The sequence below is a fragment of the Mandrillus leucophaeus genome, unplaced genomic scaffold (assembly GCF_000951045.1).
Source record: "Mandrillus leucophaeus isolate KB7577 unplaced genomic scaffold, Mleu.le_1.0 Scaffold116, whole genome shotgun sequence".
NCBI classification, from domain to species: Eukaryota; Metazoa; Chordata; class Mammalia; order Primates; family Cercopithecidae; genus Mandrillus; species Mandrillus leucophaeus.
In genome coordinates this window covers 1343191-1370780 of record NW_012099876.1, presented here as the reverse complement: position 1 = coordinate 1370780, position 27590 = coordinate 1343191, and positions in this window count along the sequence as shown.

Here is a 27590-nt window from a genome sequence, read left to right as displayed (position 1 = left end):
TGGGTATATACTTATGCCTCAATAAATTTGGACTTAACAGTAAGCCAGTTACATAAGATTCTTATGTAAATTTACCTTCTTCATTGATTGCTGATAGATAAAGCCTATTGTAAAAGAGCTTAGATTAAAAAATTGGAATTTCTTAGCAATTTGGGATGATCTTGTTTCTGGAGAAATTGCTGCCTAAAGAAAACTAATGTTAGTAAAATGCTCAGATTCTGTATCCCTAAAGTTATGCTATACTTACTGCTGATTAAAATTTGGACATTAGCTAGGGTTGGGGAATCTTTTAACTGCATTAAGATCTTGAGTATAATGGTGTCTTCTCTAACAGTATTGACTTGTTTCTTTGGGATTACAGTGGCTAAAGGAAAATAGGTAACTGTTTTCTACATTACTTTAAACATTCATCAAAAAAAATATCCATTTTACTTATTGATTAATGTTTTAATTTCAAATATATTCACCAACTTTCTTCTTTTAACCTTAATGAAAATAAGTTCAGTGATCAAATTAAATACAGATTAGTAGATAGTTGGCTGTGACAGGTTTCAAATGGAGTATAAAAAATTTGTTCAAATTCTTTATATATCTGGTAGAATTCCGCTGTGAATCTGTCTGGTCCAGGGAATTTTTCTTTTCTTGGTAGGACTTTTATCACTGATTTAATTTCAGAGCTTGATATTGGTCTATTCAGGGTTTCAATCTTTCTGATTCAATCTTGTGCAATTGTGTGTTTCCAGGAATGTATTTATTTCCTCTAGATTTTCTAATTTGCCTGCATAGAGGTGCTCATAATAGTCTCTGTGGATCTTTTGTATTTCTGAGGGGGCAGTTGTTCTGCATCTTTTTCATCTCTGATCGCATTTATTTTGTTCGTCTCTTTTTCACTCTTTGTTAATCTATCTAGTGGTCTTTCAATCTCTGTTTATTTATTAATTTTTTTTAAGAACTTGGCTTTATTGATCTTTTGTATACATTTTTGCATCTTAATTTCAGTCTGTTCTTCTCTAATTTACTTATTTCTTTTCTTCTGCTAGCTTACGGGTTGGTTGGTTATTTTTTTCCTGGTTCCTTTAGGTGCAAAGTTAGGTTGTTAATTTGAAATCTTTCTAACTTCTTGAAGAAGTTGTTTAGGGCTATAAACTTTCCTCTTAATACTGCTTTAGCTACATCCCAGAGATTTTGGTAAGTTCTGTTACTATTTTCATGAATTTCAACAACTTTTTTACTTCTGCCTTAATTTTGATGTTCACTCCGAAGTTATTCAGGAGTAAGTTGCTTAATTTCCATATATTTGTATAGTTTTGAGACATCTTTTTGATATTGATTTCTATTTTTATTACACTGTGATCCAAGAGTGTGTGTAGTAGGATTTCAATTTTTTTTTTTTCAGTTTATTGATACCCCTTCTGTCTGAGCATGTGGTCAATCTTAGAATATGTTCCACATGCAGATGAGAAGAATGTATATTCTGTGATTGCTGGGTGGAGTGTTCTGCAGATGTCTATTAGGTTAGTTGGTCCATAGGTCTAGTTTAAGTCCATAGTTTCTTCATTAGTTTACTGCCTTGATGATCTGTTTAATTCTGGACTGGGGTGTTGATGTCTCCCATTATTATTGTGTAGTTGTCTGAGTTTTGTGATAGGTCAAAAACTTTTTTTTTTTTTTTTAATCTAGGTGCTCCAATGTTGGGTGTGTATATATTTGGAAGAGTTAATTCTTCTTGTTGGATTGTACCCTTTGTCATTATGTAATTCCCTTCATTGTCTTTCTTATTTATTGATTTATTTTTGTCTAAAATCTGTATTATCTGATACAAGAATAATGACTCCTTGTCCTCCCCTACCCTTGTATGATTTTTGAGCTTGTAAGTGTTACTACATGTGAGATGGATCTCTTGAAGACATAGATGGTTGGGTGTTATCTTTTTGTCTATGTCTTTTATGTGGGGAATTTAGTCCATTTACATTCAGTGTTAGTACTGATATGTGAGATTTTCATCCTGGGATCATGTTGTTAGCTAGTTGTTATGCAGATTTGATTGTGTAGTTTCTTTATAATGCATGTGGGCTATGTTCTTAAGCGTGGTTTTGTGGTAGCAGGTATCATTCTTTCAATTCCATGTTTAACACACTCTTAGGAGCCTCTTTTAAGGCTGGTCTAGTTGAAATAAATTCCCTCAGCATTTGCTTGCCTGAGAGAGACTGTATTTCTCCTCCACTTATAAAGCTTAGTTTGGGAGAATATGAATTTTTTTTTTGCGGGGAGGGGGGATTTCTTTTATTTAAGGACACTGATAATGGGCTTTTAATCTCTTCTAGTTTGTAAAGTTTCTTCTGAGAGATCTGCTGCTAGCCTGATGGGGTTGCCTTTGTTTGTGACTTGACCTTTATCTCCACCCACTTTTTTTTTTTTTTTTTTTTGAGACGGAGTCTCGCTCTGTTGCCCAGGCTGGAGTGCAGTGGCTGGATCAGCCTCCTGAGTAGCTGGGATTACAGGCACGTGCCACCATGCCCGGCTAATTTTTTTTTTTTTTTTTTTAGGACAGAGGCTTGCTCTGTCAGCCAGGCTGGAGTGCAGTGGCATGATCTTGGCTCACTGCAACCTCCGCCTCTCCAGCTCAAGCAAATCTCTTGCCTCAGCCTCCCGAGTAACTGGGATTACAGGCATGTGTCACCTCACCCGGCTAATTTTTGTACTTTTAATAGAGATGGGGTTTCACCGTGTTGGCCAGGCAGGTCTCTAACTCCTGACCTCAGGTAATCCACCTGCCTCAACCTCTCAAATTGCTGGGATTACAGGCGTGAACCACTGTGCCCAGCCTCCAGCCACTTTTAAGATTATTTATTTTGCATTGACCTTGGTGAATCTGATGGCTATGTGCCCTGGAGGTGGTTGTTTTGTTTAGTGTCTAGCTAGATTTCTCTGTATTTCTTGAATTTGCATGTTAATCTGTCTAGAAAGATGAGGAAAATTTTCATGTACTATATCCTCAAATATATTTTCCAAGTTGCTTATTCTGTCTCCTCTGCAAGGTATGTAAATGAGTCATAGTTTTGGTCTTTTCATGGATTTGAAAGAATATGCAATTCTTATAAGTATGTAGCAAAATAGTGTCTTAGAATATTAATTCATGTTCTTTCCTCCTCTTATACTTCTTGTCTGTCATGTAATTTAGTCTGGGCTATGCATTGTAATGGTGAAAATTAAGATCAAAATAGCAAAAGTGCAAAGGGAAGTAAATACTGAAGATTGAGATTTGACTTAGTGGATCCTAAATCCCACTGCAGCAATGATACATGTAAGAGTATGTATTGTAATGGTATTAATTTCAGAGACACTTTATTAGCTATATCTTTGGAATAATCCTTTACCACCGTTAAAATAGGAGAGAAAAGTCCTTCCTGGGAAGAGGGGAGAGCATCAGATTTGGAAGAGAAGTTTGAAAATGTGTGCTTGCAAAAGGGGCTTCACATCATATCTCTCCCAGAGTAGAAACTGTTCATGTGGAGCTAGAGATGTTCTCAGCCAATATAAGTATTTCTTGCTCCCTGTCTTCCTATACAACGTGTGGTGAAGAAGGCTTTGAAGAGTGGTCCATGCTGACATGGGCTAACTAGAGCATGGCAAAGATAATGCCAGGAGAAATCTAGACAGAGAGAAAACCTGAGACACAAGGGGGCAGGAAAGTGGAGAAGCCCCCTTTAGTTTATTGTACCACTTAAAGTTGTGTGCAGTTTGGCCAAAAGAGGGCTGGTGGTTAGAAATAAAGAGGACATACCATGGCTGCTGCTTCTTTGGCTATGGCTTCCAAAGAGTAGGTTTGGAACATGGAGATTCAGGATGCATGGAGGCTAGGATGCTGAGAAATACAGTGAGGATAAAGAGAACCAAGGAGTAAATATCAGTAGACTTGGGTAGACTTTGTATGTGAAAATGGATTTCAATTTAATCCCCAAACCATAATGACAGATTTAGAATTAAATGTTTTCAAGCCTTTTAAAAGTGAATTTCAAAGTGTTACCAGTAAAGTTTGTGGTTTTTTCCTTTCCATTTGGCAATGAATTTGGTGGAAAATTCAGATGAGTGCATTGACCATGATATGACAATGACAAAAGCTTTAGTTCACCAGCATTGTCATTTCTTCCAGCTAATGACATTCCAGGGCCTGAGAAGCCAGCAAAGTAACTGATGGTTTGAAAACAATAATGTGCATGGTGGGATTAAAAGACATTTGGGCATCAGTGTTGCTATTCTATCACCAGTACGGTTTCCACCAAATTTGTAGTCTGTATATGAGTCCATGCAAAATGAATTTCTGTGAACCCAAAACAACATAAAATCATGGCAAAAATTTATGTATTTTTACAACATAGAATAATTTCAAAAACGGTAGCTCCATGTAGAAAATGAATGTGAATATATTCTCAAAGTAGAGCCATGACTTAAGGGAAAAAAAGCCACCATTTATCATGATGCAAGACTTTAAAATATACTTGATCATCGTGAAAGTCAGCCAGCCCTTATGGATTACCTTTGTGTGATTGCCCATAATCTATCCCTGAAATACACTTTTTCGTACATCAAATTTTATTTTATTTTTTGCTTTATTTTTTCACTATTTCAAATTGTCATCATTATTTTTTGTAACACTCTATACTGTGTATTTCATCTTTACATCATTTCCAATACTGGATATATAAATTGTATAAAAACTTTTAGAGAGTTCTATTTTGTTTTATGTATTTGTTTTGCAAATTTGACTACACAAAGTTGTATTATTGTGAAGCTGAGTTTGTGTGAAAGCATTGTGTGCATACGTAAAAATGTTGAAACTTCTTTAATAAATGAAGAGGTATCCTTTTTATACATCTACATTTGTGAAACATAAAATTTCTCAAGATCTCATCTCTTTGGGTGAATGCATATGCTGTGGTGACCCATCCCAGTTTTTGATTGATTTCATCAAAAGACTTAGGTCGTCCATTGTGGTATTTCAGATGACTGCAACTAAATAAGCAATTTATTTGTATATGTAGTTTGTCTCCTTCTGCTTTGCCTGTGCAACTGTAATTAGTATATCTGAGTGTTTATGCTTGCAAAAATATGTATGCTATTATTGCCTGTTTTATGACACAAAGTAGCCTATAAAATGTTCTGTGGTTTTTGTATGTTTCTCACATAAATTCTCTTTTAGCAATGTAAATAAATGTTTTCAAAGTATTTTAAAATTATTTTTCCCAGAATTTTATTTTCTTTTGGGATTTCAACATTCAGGATTCTGGTGTTCAGGGATTGTGTCTTCTGGGACTATTATCAGCTCCCGTCAACAAAAACAGAAGAGTCTAGATGTAGGATGGCCATTTTTGAGTACTGAAAGAAAAGAATTGTCAACTCAAAATCTTATTTCCAGTGAAAATATCCTTTGAGAATGAAGAAGGGATCAAGACATTATGTTATGAGACTGAGATATTATTGAAGGCTTTTGTTTTAACTGGCTTCTTCTCATAACGCTTTTGCAGGGGAGCGTGAGGTACCACTTCATTATTGCTAAGTGGAGGTAGAAGTCCAGGATTCTCCCTAAATTTCCACTGATAACTGAGGGGAAGGCCATCATTACAGAGGTCCAGCTATGGTTTAGGAAACTAACAAATGATGTCAAGGCAGCAGGAACAGCTATCAGGAGGTCTTAGGGGCACTAGGCTTGTTACTCCCCTAAGCAATAGTAGTGAGTGGAGTTACTGATACCTAGAGGTGCTATGGCCATGGGCAGAGGGATGAAGTCACTGCTCCCTTGCTAGGGAGAGTAGGTGTGCATTATTACTGCTCTCCATATCCTCCACTACCTCCATGGTGGAGGGATGACCTTATTGGTGATGAGCAGAGATGAAATTCTTGATTCCCCATAGGCCTCCTCTCATACCACCCAGTAGGAAGACAGAGGGACACCTTGTTACTTCCAGGTAAGAATGGAAGTACTGGCTCCCTATTTGGTCTTCGCTGGCATGGTAGGAAAAGAGGAAACTTGTAATCACTCAGCAGGAATGAACATTTTGGTTCCCTAGTTAGTCTTCTCTGATCATCCAGCAGGTGTTCTGAGGTGCCTTGTTATAGCCTGGTGAGATTGGATCCTTCAATTAATCACTCAGCCTTTGCTGGCATGGGGATGAGGGGTGGGCATAACTTTTCTGTGGTGTTTAGCTGGAATAGACTAGATATTTTCTAAAATATTTCATTTTATTGTATTTTTGGTCTCATTAGGCTGCCTTTTACTTTGGCTAGAGAGAACAGAGTTTTGTTATGGCTTTTTTCTGTCTGCACATATTTTCATTAATTTGTTTCCACCTTTATCACCTCCAAATTTTGTACAAGGAAAAAATATACCCCCAAACTAGAAAATTATATCATGTTTCCTTTTTGTCCTGAGTTCCTTAGATCATTTACATTCTTCTTTCTACCTTTCAGAGTCTTATGCCTGTCTATCTATCTATCTATCTATCTATCTATCTATCTATCTATCTATCTATCTATCTATCTAACATATAGCTATCATCTGCCTGTATATCTATTTATCTATTATATCATCTGTCTATCACATTCAGGCTTTAAAATCATACTTAGGAATAGGGAAAAGTATGTCTACTTTCTTTCCCCAGAATCTGAAGTCTGAATTCCATTTTTAAAAGAAGTTGCAGAACTTAAAAGTCAGGTATTTTTTTTATGTTCCATTTGCCCCTCTTGAAAAATAATCTGTGTTTAATCTTTGCCACAGAAATTTGTCCTCTACAAATTGCAACTCCTGTGCTTCCATGACCTCTGGCTTCCCACTGAGTTTAGCTGCAGAATACACCTGCAAAAGACTTGGAATTCACAGGAGAAAAATGTTAGGGTGATTATTTGCCTTGCTCCCTTCCTGGCAGGCCATGGTTCTAGCAGTGACTCCATTGCCTGCCCATGGCCACAGCACATTCTCAGTATCAGTCACTCCACTCACTACTCTTGCTTAGCGGAGTGACAAGGCTAGTGTTCATAAAGCTTTCTCCTGACTGTTCTTGGTGTGTTCCCATTCCTTGTTGGTTTCTTTAACCATACCCAGACCTTTTAAATTTGTTATTTCATAAAACTCTCTACAAATATTTGTTATCTTCTGGGAAACTGAATGACTTACCAAGAAACTGATTTTTTTTTTCCTCCGCCTCTTTTTGGAGCAATTGAAGGCAACCTCCAGCAGCTCTAATTGATGTTGGTCAAATGCAAGCAGGAAGTGAGGAAAGGCATATTAGTTAATATCCTCCAACAAATCTGTCACTGTATAACATGCCTAGGCCTTTTTCTCTAAGGTTCAGCTGATTCCCATGTGATCACTGACTAAGTTAATCATGTGAAGATCACATGGATCATGGGAGAAATATTATTAAACCCTTCCCAGTTAAACTTCGGGGAAGCCTTGCTCAAATTAGCCTTGTTGTTGAAGTAGCTCTAATTTGTGTAGTTAGACAAATAAATATACAGTTATCAACATAAATATAGATGCAGAGGATGTAGATATATTTATCATTGATTAAAGAGCTGATTTTTGCCTCTGTTTAACTTCTGAAGATATTCTAATACTGTCCTTTATCCTTTCATTTTCCTGATGTAAAGAAAAAATGCTCGGTCATTGCTATCTTTGATCAGACTCATTTAGAAAATCATTTCATAGACTTGTCACTTCTCTAATTCTCTTTTCTGTAGAATACATTTGGTCACTAACATTTCCTATTCTTCTGCAAAATCTATTCTCTTTTTTTCCCAGCAGTGAAGCCACTTTGCTGAATAAGGTGATGGGCGACTTGTAAGGAGATTTTAATGTGTACATTGGCTCTAGTTCATAAAAATGGTCTGCTGAAAAGATGGACTATGTGTACAGCTGATTTTCATCTTAGGTAATAATGGGATTTTCATCTTTCGTTACCATGGGAACTGAACCATAGTGCCATATTAAAGTGCAAGACTGGTGCTAAGAACTTTGGCCAAATCAGTAAAACTGGTGAAATCCCCATCCATTTGGAATCTGTCTGTGTGCAAAACCACAGTTCAACTAGAGGACAACGTAGAGGCATTAGCAGAACATGTAATGAGGGTGACCTGGGGTTGCCACATATCCATTGAGTTTCAAAAGAATACTGTGATCCTAATTCTGTGAAGAAAGAGCTTATGAATGTAAGTTTGGAAGACTGGGGAAAATAGAGCCGAAAGACCCAAGAGCTATTTCAGTTATTCTACATGTCAAATTAGCGGAGTCTCTTCACCTTTCAATCTCAGATCCTTTCTCTTAAAGGCACTCCTAATTTATATCAATTTTAACTTTTTATGAAAAATATTTTCAATGGCTAATCTATAATAATGTTAATATATCTCAAATGATGAAATGATATTTTTTATTTTCATTTTGTGAAATTTTGATATTTCTTATATATATACCTCAGAAGGAATCCACAGTGGTATCCATTTATTTGTGTGATTTGGCAAGTATAAGTGTATCCTAAATTTTTCCGTAATGTGATGGAGTGATTAGTAAATAAAAAGTTATCTAGGGAAAAAACTAACACTTCTGAATTCTTACAGTCTTGTGTTTATCATAAGTTTTTAAATATAGGCAAAAGTAGATAGAGAAATGTGACAAGTGAGTGCAACTAATATTTATTCTTCCTGGGACTGGTGTTGCTTAGAAAAAAATTCTTGGGAAATGTAGGCTTGTCTTTACATGGGAGATATTTGAACACAGAAAGAAGATGAGAGAGGATATTTCAGGCTTGTGGAGTTCTTGAAGAATTGCAAGGAGGACAGTTTAGGAGAGAGAGCACTGAAGATGAAGCTGAAAAGGAGCACAGAGGCATGGCGTGGGTCTCTACATAGTCTGCAGCGATCCAGTTACATAATGAGCATGACGTTGGAAGACAGAAGCATTCTAGGCCTGGATTCCTTACTGACGAATTGTGAGACTTACATTTTCCTTTAGTCTGTCTGAGCATTAGTTTCCCCTGTTGTCAAAGAGAAGGGAATTGGATGAGATGTATATTAGGATTTCTTATAGAACTGAAAATATATTATTCAATGCCATGTTTCAGTAACCCATAGAGAAGTAATTAAAGGGTTTGAATTGGGAAATAATGAAATGAAAACAGTATTTCAAGAAAATAAAGTTGCCTTATTCTACTAAGTATATGAACAAGGAAGCCTGATGCATGGAAGCAATGATTCAAGGCTCAAAAATTCTCTCAACCCTATTCATTGTTTTAGCCATTGGTGAAGAGAAAATAAAAATATTTCCTCTGAAGTTACTTACCATCACATTTTGAAATAGAGAACATCAAAGAAGTCCTACCTGTTTCACATGTTCCTTTTTTTCGTCCATTTGTTATTAAATGAAGGTCTGTATTTTTTGGAGAAATGTAGCCCAACTAACACACTAAGGGTATTTAAGACATCTGTTCCAGGGACTGTGAGATGAAGTGTCTATGCAGTTCATCAGATTGCCTGACCCAGTGTGGATCCCCAAGCACTGCAAGGAGTTGGTGAAAATCTGAAGCTGACAAGGAAACATCAAAGAGGGTACCATCTAAGTAAATACCAGGAATGAAACATTAGCATTTGATCCAAAGCCTAGCCACTTCTTACAATGAAAATCTTTCTATTTTTCAACAACTCTTATTTGCGTTTCTAACATTTCTTATTGTTGACTGGCTCAGACACAGGGTGGATTGAATGACCATATCCTAGGGCCTTAGACTCCTCTACTTTGTCTGAGAGAGTCACATTATGGGATTTCTTGACTTTCCTTGTTGCTTCCAACTATTCCTTACTGTAAGGGGTGACATAAGCAGAGGACTCTGTAGGATGACCATGAGACCACTGATAGAGTTTGCAGTTGTCCTTTCTATGGCACTATCTCTTGAAACAAAATGCCATCAAATTCTATAGTGGTTCAATTTTCAGCTTTGTTTTTTATGCTGCACTTACATGATTTTTGAAATCTCTAACTTTAGGAAAACAAAATTTTAAAATACTATCTCAAGCAGGCTTCATAAATAAAATCTTTTAGCTTGATTGCCCCTTCTATGGAGATCAAGGCCGAGGAGTTGCTAATGGTACAGGAAGTCAGGTTTTCCTTGCCTTTGTTCCCACAGGGTTTACTTTCCTTTGCTTGCTCTTGATGTGCTAGCCCAGCATGGCTACAAGACCTAGCATTCTTCATGTTCAGGCTCGAGTGCCTGTGACTCTGACGTAATTGTAAAGAAGTCTAATTCCCCACCACTGGATATGCTCTGAGTCTTGCTGTTCAAGATCTAATAGCCCTCATGTTGTCCCTGGAGTGATCCCTGAAGATCATTTTTTTCAATCTGTGTGTTGGTTTCTGTCTCAGTTTCTTTATCTGTTTCCTCAGTTCTAAACTGGAAATGGCGTGAATGATTTCTCTGAGATGTGACCTTTCTCTTTAGCTCCCTCTCAGGTAAGATCAGACTCCTCTCTTCATCTTCCCACTCAAGGCTGTAATGCCCCTCCAACACTGGTGGATTACTGGCAACACAGTGGCTTGTTGCTCACCTATCTACTCACCTCCACCATTGTACTCTACTGATCAGATCAACCTCTCACCAGTTCAAGCCAAGCCCAATTTTACCTGCTCTTCTTGTAAGCTCAGAACTGGAGACCATTTCTCCCCTTTCTCTCCTGCTCTGCTACTGAGATCCCAGCCAGTGACGCCAAGTAGGTGGCCAAGTCCTCATGTGATCAATAACAGGTCAGTTTCTCTCCTCCCTACAGATGTTTTCCCCCATCTTAACCCTCTAATAGTCAAGCATTTGTGACCATAGGAACACAATGTGTTGCCGTGGTTCTATAACTTCAAAGTCCTCTAGTGGGTTTTAGTGGAGAAAATAAATAAAACTGGGTGTTCTAATAGAATAGTAATTGAATTAAATAGATATTACATCAAATATGAGTCTGTCAGTACAGCCCACATGGTAAATAAAGAATTCCATAGAGGAAAAAAAAGTTTAATCCTTGGTCCCCTAACTTTGGTCCTCACACCCTGCTTTGGAATCTGAATCAAAATGTACTTGCATCAAGAAATGATGTCAGGACAACTGGATATTCACATGTAAAGGAATCAGCTTGGACTCCTACACATTAAGAAAAATAAACTAAAGTGAATTAGCAACCTATATGTAAGAGCTAAAACCATAAAACTCTTCAAAGGAAACATAAGGGAACATCCTCATGTCTTTGGATTTGGCAATAAATTCTGAAGTATGATCCCAAAAGCATGAACAACAAAAGAAAAAAAATGGTAAGTTGACCTTCAATACATTAAAATTTTCCACCCATCAAAGGATATGATTAAGAAAGTGAAAAGACAACCTAAGGATCAGGAGAAAATATTTGCAAATCATATAGCTGAACAAGGTTAATAACCAGAATATATAAATCATCCCCACAACTCAACAACAAAAAGACAAACAATCCAGTTGAAAAATGGGCAAATTATTTTAAAAGGCATTTCTCCAGAGAAAAAATACAATGGCCAAAAAGCATGGCAATAGTAATAATAACAACTGCTGGCAGTGATGGGAAGGTAAAATTGTCTAGCTGCTTTAGAAAGCAGTTCCTAAAAATGTTAAATACAGAATTACCATATAAACTAGCAATTCCACTCCAAGGTAAGTAAAATAATTGAGAATAAAGGTAAAAACAGATACTTGTACACTAGTTTTCACATCAGCATTATGCACAACAGCCCAAAGGTGGTAACAACCCAATATTCATTGATGGATGAATGGATAATCAAGTGGGGTAGATACATACAATGTAATATTATTCAGCTATAAGAAGGAATGAAATATATGATACCTGTGGCAATATAGGTGAGTCTGAAAGAGATTATGCTACATAAAGTAAACCAGATATTATATTATCCCACTTTCATAAAATACCTACACGTGGGCAAATTCATAGAGATAGAAAGTATATTGGAGGTTACTAGGGGCTGGAAAGACTGAGAAATGGGGATTGCCACTTATTGAGTATAGAATTTCTGTATGGATGATGAAAAAAGTTTAAAAATAGATAGTGGTGCTGATTGCACTACACTGTGAATGCAACTAAAGCCACTGAATTGTACACTGAAAGATGGTTATAATGGCATATTTTCCATTATACATCTTTTGCCACAATAACATTTAAAAATTATTATATGCCCTCTGAACACAAACTTACTTTGGGATAGATCAATCATTTATTTGTAGCTTTCATCTCTGTAACAATAAAATTTAAAAGTCATAAAGACTCATACACATTGTTTTGATTTGTCTTTGGTGCCTGGGGAAGAATCATAGTTCCTCTTTTGTCTTGCTCCTCACTCTCACACCATTCTATTATTTTCTTCTTTCCTAAGTTCTCATGAGCAATATCACTCTATACCCAAAAAGTGGCAATTCCCCATTTCTCACTCTTTCCAACCCTTGGTAACCTCTAATATACTTTCCGTCTCTATGAGTTTGCCTATGTGTAAGTATTTTGTAACAGTGGAATAATATAATATCTGGTTTATTTTACTTAGTATAATCTCTTTCAGACTCATGGAGCACAAAGGTGTTCAGCCTTGAGCTGGGCATCTGAGGAACTGGAGAAAGAAGGATGCTGAAATAGGAGCATCAAAATGATCTTTGTGAGTTACTACTCAGCCCAGGTCTCCTGGAGTCTCACTGGTACTTTGAATTCTATTTCTTATTTAACCCCAAGAAGACAGACTAAAGAAACAATGCAAAGAAATTGGAGTCAGGCTCCTCTGGTTTCTAAACAAATTCATGTACTGTTTGCTTCAGTTTTTGAGGGGCTGAAAAGGGAGAGTTGGAGAGTATAGATAGTCTGTTGAAATCTTAACAGTGACACATGATGGAAATTTAGTTTCTTTTACACTTTATTATTTTCTCCCAACACTAAGCCATCTTGGCACATTACTGGAGGTGGATGCTGAGATATAGCATAAATGCTGAATTAATTAATTGTAATCAGTGATACTGCAATAGATTCCATATGACATTGAGGTCTTTGGCAAAAAACCCGGTTGTGTGCAGTTCTTCACAGCACTTGTAGATTAGTTGTTAAACAATATAGCCTGTGTTTGTGCCCTAGGATCCCTTTCTTGCGGTTCACAACATTTCCAAAGGGGAAATTGTAGAGCAATAATGTAGATAAAAGGAACTTGAATGAGTAGAGGCTGAGATATATTGGGTTCTTATTTTCCTATGCCCTGTTTTATCCAGAAATCTCACCTCAAGAAGAAAGAAAGTACATGAGAACCCTTTTACCAACTTGTCGAAACTTCAAAGGTAAAAGCTTCCCCTTCAGAACAGGGAGCTTTCAGAAGGAGTCACCCGTGTTGTTGCATTTTGGACAAACTCTAAATTACTTCCTACTCGCTGAACTCCAGCTTGAGGTATCTGGGAGATCATATGCTTATGCCCAAAGATGCTAGATAAATGTCAAGCAGACATGTTTGCATAATCATCATTACCTTTACAATAGTTCAATGTAATTTTTCCAAATGTTTCATTTATTTTATTCCAGAGATTGTGACAGTTAGTATTTTGAAGTACAAGCCTACATCTGTAATCCATTTATGAACTCTCTCCAGTGCAATCGTGAAGAGACAGAGAGGAAAAAACGTTGGTGGTTGGGGGGGAATTATTTGGAGAAAAAAAATGAAAAACAAGCAGAGGGAGAAAGAGCACATCTGCTTTCTTAAGAAATCATGGAACCTGGCCCCTTTTCAGTGGGGTATTTTACTACCACATGGCTTTAATCCTACATCTGGGCCTGTTGTTTTATGAAATATTTCCCACAGATGATGTCAATTATAATTTTTGTCCCGGTCGTCAATTTACGGACTCTTGGAATAAGACAAAATGAAACAACCAGAAAAAGAACAACTTATGTGGTCTACTCTCTGACAAAATTATAGCTGTGTGATACACATCTAAAATCAATAACTCTGCTAATGATTAGCAGAACACATTGCTTGGTTTATGAGCAGAGATGGGGCCCACACTGTGCACATGTTTGGCTCTGGGTTGCATTTTTTGTTTGCTGTGTATTTACCAGCAGATGTCTCATCGTTCATTTAATGCTGCTTCTATGAGCCAGTAGTCAGCCCGTGTCTGTGCGACATTTATAAGTCATCTGCCAGCAATACAGGTGGAATGCTTTTATGAAGCCTTTTTTCGTTCCTTCTGCAGTGATGATCTACCAGAGAAATCAGGGATAATTCTTTATAGAGTTATATGGCTATTAAGATGTGGCGTTCTGATCTTGTGTGTAAAGTTTAAGAAATTTAGATTCCAGCATATGGTTTTTCAGAATCGCTTTGAAAGAATCATCTGTGGTGTTCAACTTTAGCAGCTGGTCTGAGGGCAAAAGGTTTTGCTACGAAACAAAGAAACTCCGTTAGTCCTAAGTAGACCCAAAGTTTTGACAGAAACAACTTCTCTTCTTATTTATAGGGACACTTTTAATTTAGGGAGATAAATTGAATTTTCTTTTTAGAAAAAAAAAAAAAACTTTCTTCATAACTACAAGATTTTGTAAGTAATACAAAGCCAGATAATTGAGTACTTTTAAAATGTTTGGAGGGTAAAATTGTGCTGAGAAGATGCTGCCTCTTTTGGTTTGCCAGAGCAGGAACTAATCTTACAGAAGCCAGTATTCTGGCCATTGTTTTTTTTTTTTAAATAAGAAAGAAAAAAAAGGAAAGATGAAAGAATTTCAGAATATTCTAAATCCTTATGATTAGTGTGTGTATGCACATGTGTGCATGTGTGTTTGATACAATTATTTGAATTAATTTTGGAAATTCAATGTGGATTTCAACATCCCAAGATTAATGTACATTTAATGATGTTTCATATTTATTAGTGAGACTTTTCAGATGTCATTTTATTTCTTGATATGATCCCTCCATTTTGTCATGCATTTCACTGTTGACTAGATTGCCTTTCCGACTTCTGTTTTTCTGGGTTCTCTCATAGGATTCCTCACTTTACCCACAACTGTCCTAGGTAGAGAGATCCAGGAGGGGAAGAGGCTGGGGATGAAGCTTCAGGCACATGTGATTTATTAAAGGTGGGTCCTCAGGCAGCAGGAATGGCAAATTTGGCCAGGCCAGGGAGGGGAACTGAACAAAGAAGTGGTATGATGTGCGTTCTGACTTTAGCCTAATCCCACAGCAGGCTCTGGAGGATAACCTCAGTCCTGACTTGAGGCAAGGGAGCAGGGCAGGCACACATATATTCTCCTTGATAGTGCTTCCTGCTCAGCCAAGGGCAGTTCTCCAGAGAAGAGCTATGAATCTTTAGTAGCTAACACAGATAGCATGTGGAAGAAGGATACAGAAATTCTAAGGAGGACGTGGGCGGGGCATCAGTAGTGTCCACTCCAATGACTAACAGCGTGAGAGAAAAAGATAGTCCAAAGACAGATCTGTTGAAAGAAACTTCGCCTTCATTGGCCAAGTCCAGAGGCATTTGATTGGAACTGCACAGGTATGTCACCACTTTCCGAGTATCTCCCCAGTACTGACAACTGTGAAATGGTCTAGGAGACATAGATAGGGGTTGCCCTGAGGCTCAAGACAATGAGTCTGATGGCTCACACACCAACAAATCCTTTCACTGTTGCAGAATGGTAAATTGTTCTGCCTTGTAACGTGTACTTTTTAAAATTGGCAGTACTTTTTCATGCAAAACCAGATGAGAGCTAATTGTGTACCTTGAGAAGGAGAGTATGAAATGATACCCTCACAAAACCCTTTAGAAAGACGGCACCAAGTGTAGCTACAGCAGAATTAATTGCTTGATGTAATTTCAAAGGAACTGTGACATAGACTCATTTGGGTCAAATGTCTTATCCACTGTGCTAGAATTTTCAACACTCCAGATCTTTTTTCCATGAGTTAAGGCTTTGTTACCTCAACAGTACTCTTTTAAAATAGACATGTCATGGGTGGAGTTATAACTGAGCACCAAGGTGGGCAGAGTGAAATAAATATTGTAGGGTTCTGTGGACTTGGGCACTACTCACAATTCCTGAAGCTGGGGAAAATTTCCATATTTTATCTGTGTGCTTATTTTATTATATTGCTTCAAGTTAAAAACTTAGCTATGACATTAAAAACAGCTCATTATGGCTAGTCTTATGGTTGTGAGAATAAAGTATCTACCTTCCCCTCTATTTTTTAACTACCAAAATTTTCAAAAGAATTGTCTGCACTCTTTTTCTCCCCTCTCTGGCTACTCTCTCACTCGCTCTTTCATTTTCACATTTTGTATTTATTGTTTATTCCTTCAGTAGACATTTAACGGGCCCTGCATTAAGTGCTGGGTTTGTCAAGTGTAAGAAACAGCTTCCAAGCAGATAATCATGACATAATCTTACCAAGCTGCTATAGAACTTAGTATAGAAATCTAGAAAAGAAAAATGAAAATAATGCAAAGACAGAGAGCACTCAAATTTAAGAAGGGCACAGAAAGATGATAATTTTTCCAAGGAATGAAGAAGAGGAAGGCAAAAATCACATGTGCAAAGGTGCGGAATCCTAAAAACAAGCCACAAAACTGGACACAACACGGAGGAGGCAAAAGATGAAATCAGTAGAATAGCTTAGGAATAAACCATAAAGGATCTTTTCAAAGGGCAAAGGTATTTGGGCTTTCTTCCACCGAAACTGGGGAATAGCAAAGGCATAGACGTTGATCTGTTTTCAGGGTGATGATTCCGATGGTTTTCTGGAGTCAAGCAGGAGTTAGCACACTTTGAAAGCCTTACTGGCATGCAGCCACACCCATGCACTTACAGATTATTATGCCTGCTCTCTCATTGCAAGAACAGACCTGAGTTCTTACAGCGCAGGACTTACAGCCTGCAAAGCCAAAACTGTTTACTATTTGGCTCTTTACAGAAACAAAGCTTGTGGACCCCAGCATTAGAGTTAGGAGAGGTTTATTTGTTGAGATACCTACCAGAAAACTTCTGCGATATCCGTGGACATGGGGAATTGAGTAGATGACCCGTGGCTCTAGTATAGGGTTCCAGGGGAGGTGACAGATTCAGGAGATACTTCCATGATGAAATTTAAAATCTATGTGGACTAACTGGATATTGGAGGGTAAAGAAGGGGGCTAAGTGTGATTTCCAGATTTTCAGCTTGGGCAATGAATCTGGTAGTTGATCATGATGATAATTGTAGAAAGAGGAAGAACTTGGTGAAAGGAAAGGGGAGAATACGTAACAAGTATAATTTTGGACACGTTGAAAGTGAAGTGTTGATGAAATACCCCAGAGCTCATCACTGGTTGGCAGTTGGATAAATGAATCAAAAGAGATACAGATTTGGGTTCCCTTGGGTTTCCTTTGCTACATGAGTGCTCCCTGCCTCAGCAACACTATCATTCTTCTGCAATACTCTATACAAATCCTTATTGTAGCATTGCTATATTACATTGCAGTTATCTGCTTGGAAGCAGTTTCTCACCTTTGATTATGAACTATTTGCACATAGCACTTCATGCAGAGCCTGTCAAACAAATTGAGTACAGAAAGAATATTCTACCATCTCCCACTTATGATCTCATATGTGTTCTCATCCATGTCCTCAGCTTTAATTACAATGTCAGTGATTCACAAATATGCAGCTCCAGCCAGACTCCATCTCTGTATGACATCTGTCATTTTTCAATGTCCTCAAGCTTTTGTATATACCTCCTCCTCTCCCCATTATAATTATTCTGTGTCTTGTCAATCCTGCCTTTCCCAGGTAGAATTCCCAACCTACATGCTCCATGCCCCCATGCTGCTGATGTATGAATGTGTGTGGCTGGCTCCCACCAAGTATATCTTTTCTCACAGCATGCGAAGGTCTGTGGGGATATTGCAAGGTTGTGCAGTTCTTCTGCTAACCAGGGTGGTGGATATCTTTGCTTCTCAGAAACAGCTGTAGTAGAGGCTCTGGTATTCGCCTTCTGGCTGGGTGATGGAGTTGTTCTGAAATTTCCCTGGACCAGGTCCCTATTAATTGTGTGGCATTCAAGCTTGGCTTCTTGACTTCCAAAATTTTTGGCAAGTAATTAGAGCTCATGTAGCTTCTCTCTTTAAACTATCCAGAATATCTATAACTGAGTTTTCATTTATATCACCTCAACTTTAATCTCTAGTCTTGTTTATGCCACAGATCACCTCACTCATTGTGATCCATCTATATTCAACTTCTTAAGGTCCCTCAGACTTCCCAGCCTACCATAGGGCCTTTGTGCCTGCTTTTCTCTATGGTCTGGGATACTTTTTCTAACCACCTATTCCCAAACCCAATGCATCATTTAGCTTCTGTTATTTTTGTATACCTCATCCTAGCTATTACTTGTACTGAAATTTGTCTGATTCTCCTGGCTGCATCAAACTTCCCTGTGAAGATCTTTTATGTATGGTTACTTATCTTAGTTGTAATTTTCATTTAGGTATATGGCTATTGCATTAATACCTTGCAATATTTTACACTATAAGCTCTGTGGAAGCAATGCTTACTAATTTATCCCCAGAATTTAGAATAGTACCTGGCACATATAGTTGCTTCATAAATATTGATTGTTTTGATAATTGGTAAAGATTTTTAGAGTTCAAACAGTTGTCATTGCTTTAAGTTTCTGTTATTTTAATCTTAGGAGAACATTTAAGAACTCTTTATTCTTGTTTTACAAATAAGTTTATGTGTGTGTATACACATGACGATATATAGCTTACATCTCTGGTCAAGATTATCAGGCTAAATAATTTGAAATCACAGTGAGTCAAAAATGTTTATAAGTAGATATACTCTTCCTTTAAGGTTATGACTGAGAAAGGTGCATCTATATATTTTTAAAATTTTATTTTAAAAAATATAAATTACATATATTTTTGAAGCACAACATGAGGTTTTTATGTGTTTATTACGTTGTGGAATTAATAAATCAAACTAATTAACATGACTATCACCTCATGTACTTGGTTTATTTTTTTGAGAGTAAGAGAGTAAGATACATCTATATCTTGAGGTGGTATGCAGGACGAATTAAGAAAAGGTAATGGGGTGACCTACCATGGGCTGGAGGAGGGAGAGTACACAAATTCAAAGAAAGAGAACATGATTGACATCTAAGCCACTGGAGAATAAACCGACTAGTGGTTTCTCTTAAATATATATGAAAAGCATTATTTATAAGATATATTTTGAAGAAAACTCTCATGTTGGTTGATTCCATTTCTAAAACAAAGGCTCGTTTAGTACAAATAACCACCATCTAGTTTGTCTGCTTGGGGAATCTCCAAAGACTGACTCTATGGACATCTGCATTTGTATGGTTACAAGAGTTCCATACTCACACCCTTAAACAAATTTTTTTTAAAGATCCACATTTTTAAAAGATCCACATTGTCCTATCACATATAGTCCCTTCTCTTGTACTACATTACATTACAAAAATATTCTGAACACATTAAGTCATGTATATATTTTGAGTCTTGGGCTCTACTCGTATCTTGATCTGAACGTCTATGCATATAGAAGAGACATTGTTTACTCTGAGAGTAGCACTGGGAGATCTGGTTTATCTTTTCACTTTCCTCTTTAAATGTAATGAAAACTTGCCAGATGAATGACAAATACTCATGTAACCAGACATAAATTTAGAAACAAGTGGGGGAAAAATGACTTTAAACCAACTTTGAACTGTCCCAAAACATTAAGGGGTGTGCAGTGCATTCACTGGAATTAGTAAAATTTGAACCAGAAATATTTAATTATACTCAAGAAACACAGTGGTGAACCCCTTGATCAAAAAGAGATGACTTTGAACACTGTTCCCTAAAGAAAAACAAAAAATCTTCTTATAAGTTATGCTTACTTAATATTTATTGTCACTAATAATGTCATCAGAGCCAGACTTAATTCCAGCAAAGAAGTCCAGAGTTAGGGAAGTTTTGCATTCTTGTGTCTATTACGGGAGAGATAAAACAGAGTGAAGCTTGTAAAGGGGCTTACATACATCATTTTATTAAAGAAGGGCCAATTTGGACATATTAGGGATTTGTTATTTGTCTTGAACTATTTACCAAATGCCTTGGAGTTGGAAAACACTAAACCTAGTTTGATTGTGTGTTTTTTCCTTAATTTTTAAGCCCAAGTGATGCCTAGGAAAATTTAATCCATATGTTTCAGAATCGTTTACACTTAGCTCATCAAAATGTTTTGTAAGAACTATTTGATGTTCAAGATGTCTTTTAAAGACACTTTTCTTAGAAACAGGAAATTGTTCTTTGTTTTGATTTTGTGTGTGTGTGTGTGTGTTTCTTTTCGAAGGATAAACAACCTAGGAACCCAGAAAGAATAAAACAGACTTTAAAATTTTTACCAATTCGGGTTAAGCCGATTCTGTACCCAAAGAGTAGCACATTCTGACAGTTAGAATTTTATCATAGTTTATCGACTTAGAGTACTGGTATCCAGGATTCCAGTCAGCTGATTAACATCAAACAGGTGTTCAATGATTGTTCTAGAAAAATATAAAAGCAAAGCTGTTGTTGAAAGACATAGAAAACACAGTAATAATCATAGACAGAATAAAAATATTGTTAAGCATGATTTCCTAATAAAGGTACCAATCTTTATTGGTTTTGTAGACGAGTTCTAATAAATACTAAATAACAAAATGGGCAAAATATATTCAAGAAATCTCCAGAAGAATGAATAGACAATGCTAATAAGTATATTAAAAGTTATACAACTACGCTAATATTCAGTAATACATTTTGCATATTGTTGGCAATTTTCTGGGGAAATAGGAAATGTCATATGTGGTGTTACTATAAATTGGTCAAGTTTTTATCAAAGGGAATTTGATATTATTAAATTTTTAAAAAAGAAAGTGGCAGTCCCCCATTCTGTTTGTCCAGCCTAGAGCAATTGTCATAAGCAAAAGAAAAATTCCCAAAAATATACATTACAACATTAACAGTGAAATAAAGTGTTTCATAATAACATTTGTCATAAAGGCAGGGGAAACAAAATTATGTAAGAGATCAAACCAGTAGAGGTCTCAAACAGGAGAAAGATTTCTGGAAGAACTTTGTCAGGGAAAGGCTATCTGAAGGGCTTTTTATCATATTGTTTTTAGAGAAAAATATTCTCTCCATAAAAAAGCTTACACTAAATTGAAACATTGAAGGAAGGAATGCTGCTCCCTACGGAGGTCCTGGTAGGTCCACTTGACATCATGATTCTAAGAAGTCCCTTGCTTTTTTTTTTTTCAACATTTATTTTAGATTCAGAGGGTACATGTACAGGTTTGTTACAAGGGTGTATTAGGTGATGCTGAGGTTTGGGGTGTGATTGAACCCATCACTCAGAAATGTAGTTTGGATGTCGTCACCTGTAAATCTCATGTTGAATTGTAATCCTCATTGTTAGAAGTGGAGCCCAGTTGGAGGTGTTTGAGACATGGGGTAGATCTCTCATGGCTTAGTTCTAGTTCTCGTCCTTATGATAGTAAGTGAGTTCTCATGAGATCTGATTGTAAAACGTGTGTGATACTTTCACTCCCCAACCCTGCTCCATCTCTTGCCATATGACATGTCTGCTCCTGCTTTGCCTTCTGCAGTGAGTAAAAGCTCCATGAGGCCTCCACAGAAGCTGAACAAATGCTGGCACCATGCTTGTACAGCCTGCAGAACCAAAAGTCAGTTAAACCTCTTTTCTTTATAAATTGCCCAGCCTCAGGTACTTCTTTATGGCAATGCAGGAATGGCCTAATACACATAGTGTTGGGTACTATGCAGATAGTATGCAGATAGTCAGCATAGTACCCGATTGGTAGTTTTTCAATGCTTACTCTCCTCCCTGCCTCCCCTATCTTAGTCTCTAGTGCCTATTGTTCCTATCTTTGTGTCCACGAGTACCCAATATTTAGCTCCGACTTATAAGTGAGAACATGCAGAATTTGCTTTTTTGTTACAGAATTTTACAATTTTTTTTTTTTAGAATTTTGTTTCTGTGTTGTTAATGACAATGGCCTCCAGCTGCATCCATGTCACTGCAAAGGACATGATTTCTGTCTTTTGTTGCTGCATAATATTCCATGGTGTGAATGTACCACATTTTCTTTACCTAATCCACAATTGATGGACATCTAGGTTGATTCCATCTTCACTATTGTGAACAGTGCTGCAATAAACATAGGCGTGTAGGTGGCTTTTTGGTAGAACAAATTACTTTTCTTTGGTTCACCTGCATTCAAACATGGGTCGTAATAACTTGGTGCTGGAGTTTGTTGTCTTCTAGAGAGTGGCTCACACACCAGAAAAGCATCTCTTTTTTCCCCTCAAACCATGGAGACTTGTCCCAGTGCAGGAATAATAAAAATCACTGTATTTTCCCATTGAATCTTCAGAGAGTGGAACCACCTCTTAACAGTACTTGGGGAGTTGGAAGCTTGCACTTTCTATATCAGCCACTTGCAGATGTACTGACAGTGCTTTTGGACAGGGATCACTGAAGCTTCACTAACATCTTCCTACCACCAAGATTTAAAATTTCATCAAGAATCAATCAATTTACAGATCTTTTGGGATCAGATACCTGGTTGATGACTAAGAAAACCATTTTACCCTCCAACTCCAATATACCACCTGGTAGTTTAAACCTTACCCACTACATTTGATAAACATCAGGCATCCTGGGGATGCTGAAAAACGATCATCCCTGGATCATCTGTTTCCAGGGAATGAAGCTGGTGAGCTGAGGCCTTGTGGTGGAACACGGACACTACACTCTGAACCCTGGAAGCAGGACCCTTTCTTTTGAGAACTGTTATTCAAAGCTACTTGAAAGTTAGTCTCTAAAACCAAAAACCACAAAACTGCTCTTTGCATGGAGCAACTCAGGTGAGAACTTAAAAACAAAAATTATAGGCACAGACATTTCCTTAAAGTTCATCTATTTCCTTAAGTCTATTCTATTCTACTTTGTCTTCCCAATCCATCATTTTAAGGGAGGAGACCACCCCTCATATTGTCTTATGCTCAATTTCTGCCTCCAAAGAAAGAAGAAGTAAAAACTAAAAGGTAGAAATGAAATCCACAGGTAGACAGCCAGCCCTGTGCCGCACCCTGGACCTGGTAGTTAAAGATCAATCCCTGACCTAATCGGTTATGTTATCTGTGGATTACAGACATTGTATAGAAATGCACTGTGAAAATCCCTATCCTGTTTTGTTCCAATCTAATTACTGGTGCATGCAGCCCCCAGTCACGTACCCCTGCTTGCTCAATCAATCACAACTTTCTCACACGCACCCCCTTAGAGTTGTGAGCCCTTAAAAGGGACAGGAATTGCTCACTTGTGGGGCTCGGCTCTTGATACCAGAGTCTTGCCGATGCCCCCAGCCGAATAAACCCCTTCCTTCTTTAACTCGTTGTCTGAGGAGTTTTGTCTGCAGCTTGTCCTGCTACGTTTCTTGGTTCCTCGACCGGGAAGCGAGGTGATTGGCAGATGGTCAAGGCAGCTCCTTAGGCCTCTTAAGCCTGCCCTGTGGAACATCCCTGCGGGGACTCCGACCAGCCCGAGCGACTTGGATCCTGAGAATGCTCTCGGACAGACATTTGCCCCAGTGGGACGCCTCGCCAGAGCAGTGTGTGGCAGGCCCCCGTGGAGGATCAGCATAGTGGCTGAACACTGGGAGGGAACTGGTACTTGGAGTCTGGACATCTGAAACTTGGTAAGATTAGTCTTCAGAACTTGCCCACTCCATTTGAGTGGAAGCATGGCCTGATCACCCATGGCGTGACTTTATCGGCACTTTGGTTTTGGTTTTGGTTTTGACTTGGTTTAAATTGCTTGATGGGACTGGTCTTGGGAACTTGCCTACTCCATTTGAGTGGAAGCGTGGCCTGATCCCCCACGGTGTGCCTGTACTGGCACTTTGGATTTTGCTTTTGACTTGACTTGGATTGCTTGATACTTTGGTTTGATTTTGACCTGACTTAGATTTCTTGATACTCTGATTTTGGTTTTGATTCTGGTTTGGCATAAGCTGTAAAAGTGTGTGTGTCCCCTTTTTACCCATTCTTTGTTTTGTGGTGTGTGTGTGGTGTGAGCGTGGTGTTTTGTCTTGAGGAAACATAGGTCAGGCACAAAGTAAGCCCACCCCACTAAGAACTATGTTGAAAAACTTGAGAAAGGGATTTAAGGGAGACTGTGGAGTCACCATGACACCAGGAAAACTAGAACTTTGTGTGCGATAGACTGGCCAGCATTAGAGGTGGGTTGGCCATCAGAAGGAAGCCTGGACAGGTCCCTTGTCTTGAAGGTATGGCACAGGGTAACCTGTAAGTGAGGGTACCCAGATCAGTTACCATATATAGATTCTCAGTTACAGCTAGCTTTGGACCCCCCGCAGTGGTTAAGAGGACAGGCAGCAGCAGTACTAGTAGCAAAGGGACAATTAGTTGAGGATGGTCCTCGCTCCACCCACCGAGGGAAGTCGGCACCAAAAGTCCCGTCCAACCCAACACCAGAAGAATCATGGCAGGAACTGGTACCAGCAATATCCCCTCCTTATCGGGAGGAAGGGCTCCCCACCCCTGAGCCCACAGCACCTACACCTCCACCAGATAACCACGCCCCTAGACCACCCAGAGTAGACAAGAGAGGAAGTGAAGCCACAGGAGAAACTCCTCCCTTGGCAGCTCGCTGACGGCCCAAGACTGGAGTCCAGATGCCCCTGAGAGAGCAGTGATATACTGGGGTAGATGAGGACAGACACATGGCGGAAAGGCATGCCTTTGTGTATCAACCTTTCACCTCTGCTGACCTTCTCAATTGGAAAAATAATACTCCATCTTACACTGAAAAGCCTCAAGCTTTAATTGACTTGCTCTAAACTATTATACAGACTCGTAATCCTACTTAGGCTGATTGCCACCAGCTGCTCATGTACCTCTTTAATACAGATAAAAGGTGAAGGGTGCTCCAGGCGGCAACTAAGTGGCTAGAGGAGCAGCACATCCCAGCTGATTACCAAAACCCCCAAGAATATATAAGAATTCAACTGCCAGAAACAGACCCCCGATGGGACCCGAATGAGGGCCCAGACATGGAGAGGCTAAGACGGTACCATGAGGCTTTAATAGAAAGTCTAAAGAAAAGGGCTCAAAAGGCTACAAATGTAAATAAGGTCTCTGCGGTCATCCAAGGAAAAGAGGAGAGTCCAGCGCAATTCTATGAAAGACTGCGTGAGGCTTACCGTATGTACACTCCTTTTGATCCAGATAGCCCTGAAAATCAGCACATGATTAACATGGCATTAGTTAGTCAAAGCGTGGAAGATATCAGGAGAAAACTGCAGAAACAAGCTGGGTTTGCTGGTATGAATACCTCACAGTTACTGGAAATAGCCAATCAAGTGTTTGTGAATAGAGATGCAACAAGCCACAGAGAAAGCCGTAAGGAAGGCGAACGCCAGGCTAGGCAAAATGCCGACTTACTGGCCGCGGCCATTAAGGGAATTTCCCTGAAAGGAGAGGGAAAGGGGGCTTCAGTGAAGAATACCCAGTTTAATCACCCAAGCTTGCAACGTAACCAGTGCACCTATTGTAAGGAAATAGGACATTGGAAAGATAAGTGTCCCCAACTGAAGGAAAAGCAAGGTGGTTCAGAACAAAAGACCTCAGATAAAGATGAGGGAGCTTTGTTCAATCTGGCTAAAGGGCTATTGGACTGAAGGGGACTGGGCTCAAGTGCCCCCAAGGAGCCCATGGTCAGGATTACAATTGGGGGCAAGGACATTAAGTTTTTGGTCAGTACTGGTGCTGAACATTCAGTAGTGACCACCCTGTTCGCTCCCTTATACAAGGGAGCGACAGGAGTTTCCACTAAGCAGCCTTTCTGTCTACCACGGACCTGCTTGGTGGGGGGACATGAGATAGTTCACGAGTTCTTGTACATGCCTGGCTGTCGCTTGCCCTTGCTGGGAAGAGACTTGCTGAGAGCCACCATCTCCTTTACTAAACAGGGCTCTTTACAGCTAAAGTTACCAGGGACAGGAGTTATCATGACCCTTACGCTCCCCCAGGAAGAAGAATGGAGACTTTTTCTAACCGAGCCAGGCCAAGAGATAAAACCAGCTCTAGCTAAGTGATGGCCCCGAGTATGGGCAGAGGATAATCCTCCGGGACTGGTGGTCAACCAAGCCCCCATACTCATAGAAGTTAAGCCTGGGGCCTAACCAATTACACAAAATCAGTATCCGGTTCCTGGAGAAGCTCTCGAAGGAATCCAGGTTCATCTCAGGCACTTGAAAGCCCTATGGAATTATGGTTCTTGCCAGTCTCCATGGAACACCCCCCCCCCGCCTGTCCCTAAGCCAGGGACCAAGGACTACTGACCAGTACAGGACTTGCCCTTGGTCCACCAAGCTACAGTGACTCTGCACCCAACAGTTCCTAACCCTTACACATTGTTAGAGCTGCTACTGGCTGAGGACAGCTGGTTTACCTGTCTGGACTTAAAAGATGCCTTCTTTAGCATCAGAATAACTCCTGAAAGCCAGAAGCTGTTTGCCTTTCAGTGGGAAGATACGGAGTCAGGTGTCACTACTCGTTACACTTGGACCCGGCTTCCCCAAGGGTTCAAGAACTCACCTACTATCTTCGGGGAGACCCTAGCTCGAGACCTGCAAAGGTTTCCTGCTAAAGACCTAGGCTGCGTCTTGCTCCTGTACGTGGACGACCTTCTGCTGGGACACTCCATGGCAGTCGGGTGTGCAAAATGAATGGATGCCCTGCTTCAGCGCCTGGAGGACTGTGTGTATAAGGTGTCGGAGAAGAAAGCTCCAATCTGCAGACAGCAGGTACGCTACCTGGGATTCACTATTCGGAAAGAGGAGCACAGCCTGGGGTCAGAAAGAAAGCAGGTCATCTGCAGCCTACCGGAACCTAAAACCAGTAGGCAACTAAGCGATTTCCTAGGAGCTGTGGGGTTTTTGCAGATTATGGATTCCAAACTTTGCAGTACTAGCCAAACCTTTGTACGGCGTTACAAAGGGGGCTGACTGGGAGCCTTTTGAATGGGGGTCTTTACAGCAGCAAGCCTTTTGTAAGTTAAAGGAAAAACTTATATTGGCCGCAGTCCTAGGACTACCAGATTTGACAAAGCCCTTTACACTCTATGTGTCAGAAAGAGAAAAAAAATGGCAGTTGGAGTTTTAACCCAGACTGTGGGGCCCTGGCTAAGGCCAGTGGCCTCTCAAAACAACTAGATGGGGTTTCCAAAGGCTGGCCACCATGTCTAAGGGCCCTGGCAGCAACAGCCCTGTTAGCACAAGAAGCAGATAAACTAACCCTTGGGCAAAACCTGAATATAAAGGCCCCCAATGCTGTGGTAACTTTGATGAATACCAAAGGACATCATTGGCTAACAAATGCTAGATTAACCAAGTACCAAAGCTTGCTATGTGAAAATCCCT